This window comes from Coptis chinensis, chromosome 5 (assembly GCF_015680905.1).
Source record: "Coptis chinensis isolate HL-2020 chromosome 5, ASM1568090v1, whole genome shotgun sequence".
Taxonomy (NCBI): domain Eukaryota; kingdom Viridiplantae; phylum Streptophyta; class Magnoliopsida; order Ranunculales; family Ranunculaceae; genus Coptis; species Coptis chinensis.
This window is the reverse complement of record NC_141460.1, coordinates 47444958-47450565: the sequence shown is the minus strand read 5'-3', so window position 1 is coordinate 47450565 and position 5608 is coordinate 47444958. Positions and strand designations below refer to the sequence as shown.

The 5608-nt window shown below is 33.9% G+C and overlaps 1 long non-coding RNA gene across 3 annotated transcripts; it reads right to left on the bottom strand.

The window, feature by feature from the left end:
• Positions 1 to 806: 806 nt before the first annotated feature.
• LOC147497712 (uncharacterized) lies at positions 807 to 3927 on the bottom strand. 3 transcript variants are annotated; one of them, XR_015197183.1, is made up of 6 exons: positions 3646 to 3927; positions 3227 to 3462; positions 1892 to 3143; positions 1631 to 1806; positions 1249 to 1406; positions 807 to 1161 (listed from the first exon to the last, which is right to left on the bottom strand). It is a non-coding gene; the product is annotated as an uncharacterized LOC147497712 (long non-coding RNA). The 3 variants fall into 3 exon arrangements; XR_015197182.1 differs by having other exon boundaries at positions 1249 to 1806; positions 1892 to 1988; positions 2139 to 3143; XR_015197181.1 differs by having other exon boundaries at positions 1249 to 1806.
• Positions 3928 to 5608: the final 1681 nt, after the last annotated feature.

Sequence of the window (5608 nt, the reverse complement as noted above, 5' to 3'; positions counted from 1 at the left end):
TGGTGATCTAGAAAGTCGTACCAGATATGAAAGGGCTCCTTTGTTATTGGAGTAAAAATTTTGTGGACCTAAGAAACATTCATTTTGAACAATTTGTAGCTATAGATGGGAAGATATTATGTATAGAGAGTCTTGAGTAAGGTGGTTGGTTTATTTTTGGGTTGTTTTTATATTTCCATTGTAATGGTAGGTTATCTTGACCTACGTTTTCTTTGATTAATACAATTTAACTTTTACCGAGCAAAAAAAAAGAAAATCAAAAGGGGTATAATGGTTAATGAGCTTTTCTGTAGGAGTGTTGAGAGGGTTGGTACTTGGCGATTTAGGTTCTCGATCTCTGTGTTGTTCCTTTGTGATGATTCAATGTAGTTGGTTGGCTGTTTGTTCTTTAAATAGTCGAACTACTACAAAAAATGACATATACCACTGTTTCTAAACCGTGGTATCAACTGGGGTGGTAAATACTTCTTGTAAAACCGTGGTTTAAACTTGTATCTATTAACCACGGTTTATTCTAGAATCATAGTAATAAGTTTTCAAACCGTGGTATATGACCAATACAAAGTACTGATTTTTTTTTGGGAAACCGTGGTATAAAGTTAACATATTCGCCACGGTTCTTCCAGAATAGTGGTATATAATTTTTTTTTTATTTAAAAAAAATCCCTAATTATTTAAATATTCCAATCACCTAATATTCATAAAATCATGCTTATAACATTCCACTCCAACACCACATGACTAGTTCTAAACACCATCCGAAAACAATCCATTCCAAATCGAAAATAATCCAAATTCTAATCAATACAAATATATTATAAAGAACCTCCAAACCAAGTTATTCTATCGTGTTGTGTATTCCAAAATTGTATTGCAATGAAAGAATTACAAAATAAACAAAAACAAAATATAACTCTATAACTTCACCAAGAACATTCTCCTCTGTGCTGACATTCTCGTCCCAAGAACATTCAACCAAGAAATAGTTGTGATTACAAAATAAAGAAAAAGTATGAGTACGACAATGTAGAAAATCTATAACCAAACACTTATGATACCTTGCTAAATAATTGGTTCCTTAAGATTCTTCAAGTATGGTTAGTTGGTTGTGACGTATAATTTGCCGAGGCCACCATTGTTGCATACTCGTGAAGAAGCATCCTGTTAAATGAAAACTAAATGGATAAGAAATATAAAGAATCAAAATAAGAATTTCATCCAAACATAGGTTTTGTTCGTTGAAATGACCTAATTTCGAGAGTTCTCATTTTGAAGAAAATCAAAAAGCTTCTTTGGTGAAATTGGAAGGCAGGCAAAGGTGGCTGCACTTAACACAAGACCGGTAGGCCTTCCTAGATTGTCTACACTCTTTCTCGTCATTACCCTTACATCATCATCTCCAGTTCCTGATAATGTGGTCCATGTATGAGTTGTGGTAGCATTAACACTAGAACAAAAGCTTCTTACCATCCTCTCAGCTAGCTTCAACATACTTCTGCCATCTCGACTTGTTATCATTATTCAATAAAATGTTAAACTGTAATTATTCCTACATATTGATCGATCAGGAGATGATGGAAAAATTAAGTTGATTACAAGAAGAAGCAAGAAACATTTATGGTAGACATACCACCAATATCTCCACGAGGAATGCTAGTTGGATAGCCATTAAACTTGCAAGGCATTCACACGGCTGATCTAAGGTTGCAAATGCTTAGCACCAAATGTGAGTCTGGACTCAACCAGGGGTTTATACATATTATGAACAGATTTATCATCTAGCTCAATGTGCTCCACCCATGTTACCTAAGAAAATATGTAAGCATCACAGGGTTAAGAAAGTGGCTCTTAAGGTGTATCGTCATCATGCATTTCAAAAATGATCATTTACCTTAGCCATTTGGCATTTCTTGTATCAAGGTTGTAATTGATCCCATGAAACATCCACAACAGCCCACGTTCCTTCCAAATGTAGTTTATGTCGTCATCTAAAAAGTATAAAGGATTTTAGCTTTCTAAAATTAACTAACCTATGTACTATTGCAGGTCAGATATAGGTTTATATCTGACCAAGATATACAATTAGATTGTAGTTCTTTGATTGTGTGAGAGTAAAGTAATTAAGTTAGATTAATTACCACTTGCAAGGCACCGTTATAATTTCCTGCTACTCCTGTTGACAAGACTTCAAGAGTGATGGCTCTTGAGACAACACCAGAGAACATATTCAACCACTGATTCTAGTTATCACAAGAACTAGAGAAGTTTATTATACTAGCTTGATTAATGCGTGCTTAATTATGATTCAGTGTAATTCATTGCAAAGTTACATACCGCGTCCATCAGAATCTCAACAAGGGTAGTATGATTCATGATAACAAGACTCGTCAATAGGTTTTTCCCCAATTCCCCTTGGAAATGATTGGAAATATTCTTCGGTATTAATAGGCAAGCTAAAACCTAACTAAACCCTTCAACAAATTCACAAAAAGAAAAATAACCTAAGTCCTCAAAAATGCAAGGATACTAAAAATACACCAATTGAAATTTCCTCACCTCATCAACAAGTGATCAGTATACTTTAGAGTAAAATCTTGAATATAATTTTCGGTTACAAGAAATCTTAACTTTTTTTCTTGACCATAGAGAAACATATTACAACATATTTAGGATTGTTGTGATCATATTTAGGAATTTCCAATGATTGTAGCATGACCCAAGACTTGCTTACACCATATTCATGCATCACCTATAACCAAGCACTGCACATTTCCACTAAAGAAAATTAAACAAAGCTTTGATTTAAATGTTGTCAAGCTCATAAGGAAATCACAGTTGTTATATACTTCTATGCAGGCAATGACAACCCATCTTTTGTCCAATAGCCTTAAGCAAGAATTTGTTTATTAGAAACATCAGCTACATTACTCACTAACCAATGAAGAGCACCACTACGAAATATACTCGGAGAACCACGGTCAAACCTTTAATAAGGAATATTTTTATGGATACTTCTCCACACCTTAGCGTCAAAGGAGTACTCAATGACATTGGCAATGCACCATCAGCAAACTCGTATTACTATGTTGTAATTTTGTGGATAGTCATCTTACCAAAACCCAAGAATATATATCACTGTGAATCTGCCAAAAATAGTTTATACCGTTGTCACAAATAGAAAAATAACCTAAGTTCTCAAAAATGCAAGATACTAAGAATAACTTACCTTATCAACAAGTAAACAACCATCTCAAAAGAAGGTTATCTATCCGTCCTCAAAGCTTAAATGCCCACTACCTCAAGAAAATCAGGTGGCGTTTCACTTCCACAATGAGACCAAGGATCTTCATATAGAACTGAATCTTGATTCAGAATACCAACTTCTCCTACCCATACCATATTTCTTCCGAAATTACCCAGCACCAAATTTTAACCCCAGCAGTGTATATGTCCTTCATCTTGCTGCAATAACAACAAAGTACATGGAGAGGCAGAAAATCATAGAAACAAAGTCCATTTTATAAACTAAAATACCCAAAATTTGAGTCCAAATTTTGCAAAGAAAAAGTTCTTCAATTTAATAAGAGCAACCTTGCAATTTATTCAGTAAAGTTTAAGAAATTAAATCAATAAAAAGCAACTTACTTGCATAAAAAGAGCAACCTTGCAATTTTATCTACAGGAGAGAGAGATAGAGCAACCTTGCTCGAAATAATGAACGGGACTCGGAGAAATTGGGGAGAGATTGAGTAGTAATTTGGGGAGAGATCGAGTAGAAATTGGGGAGAGATTGAATAGAAATTGGGGAGCACAATCCCTAGTGATGATTTTTAGGAAGTTGGAAGAGGGAGATATAGCAAGAGACAGTTTCTGACTTTTTTTTCCGATTTTATTTTCTAATTTTTTTGAGCGAGTAGTTTGGCTAGACCACTATTATCCACAGAAGGTGTAAATTTTTGAAAAACAGACACCACCTTTTTTGAGAAATAGTGGGGTATGCGATTATCTAAAAACAAATTAGGCGATATTTGCTTGTACCGTGGTATAAGGCATATTATATACCACTGTGTCATGAAAACAGTGGTATTTGGATGTACCAAAACTACAAATGCAAATTGTACCGTGGTAAGTGACTATTAGCCACTCTTATTAACAACATAGTGGTATATATCATTTCACCCACCGTGGTTAATGTCTATTTTTGTAGTAGGCGCTTGTCTTGCTCTTGATCTGTTTGATAGAATGAATGTGAGGGTTGGCTGGAGTGGTTGGTCTTGAAGCAGGCAACAATGACCAAGTAGCACCCTCATCCGGATTCAGTTTACTCATTGAAAACTTTTTCTTTGGTTATTTTTTTGCCTTTGTTCGGTGAAGTGAGTAAGTGACCACGTGAGGCATTTTCAATCAAGTGTATATATGTGTGTACGACGTCTACCTAAAGACAAGGCTATGTTGGTTAATGGATGTAAGTTCACATATCTTTAGATGAATTCCTTTATTACTTATTCGTTTAATTTATCAGCATGCTAGCTTGTTTATGAGTATGCAAACAATGGTAATTAAGATGGTTATTTAAATCAAATTTTTGATACCAAGGCATCTATTAATATCTGTAAGTTATTTGGTTCTACTTTATACATTTTGGATAGAATTACTCAAACCCATAATTTGGATAGTATCAGCATGCCGGTTTGTTTTCTCTTCATGTTCTGAATTTTCCTACATGAGACTTCGTAGAATCGATAATTTGCTTTACATAATGTGAGTTATATATTCTTAAAACATTTGTAATATTTCATTGTTTGGATAAGTAGTATTTTTGCTCATAACAGGTCACTTATTTGATGATGGAATCCGATGGAAGCATTGGTGCAGTTAATTTGTCATGAGTCTACATTATTATTGGGTTTGAAATTTTACAAAGGAGCTCTCATGTCGTCTTTTTGTTTTGTTTTCTTTTATGCTTGTATTTTCGATAGTATGTTTTTTTATATGGAAAATGCATTGTACTATTTTAAAGACAAAGTTATTGTATAAGAAGATTCACAATGTGAAGGGAGGTGCTTTTTGTGTCAGGGGTATTTTTGGTATTTCTGAATTATGAGATGCAATTTTCAGGTTGTATTTTTGGTATTTAAGGTTGGCCACATCTTCAAGATATATGATTAGAATATCAAAGTAAATTTATTCTATTAAATAACAATCAGGAGCTGTTTAATTTTTTGAAAAAAAATATACTAACAACCACGGTTTCAGAGAAACAGTGTTATAAGAAGATACAATATAACCCACGTTTCTCACTAAATCGTGGTATATGTTTCTCACTAAATCGTGGTATATGTGACCACTTTTCCCACAATTACCGTTGAGCATAACAAATCGTAATAGTTATTAACCACGGTTTTGCTGGGATTATTTGTCACGGTAGCTATTACCACAGTATGAACACAGTGGCTAAAAGACTTTTAACTGTGGTTTATGAACTTTTCTATAGTAGTGTCATTTAGTTAATCATTAGACAAAGTTAAAACCACAAAAACAAAGCCCCATACCCTAATCTTTCATAAGAACCATTCATAGTTTATTATGACATCTGATCAGCTCCCAA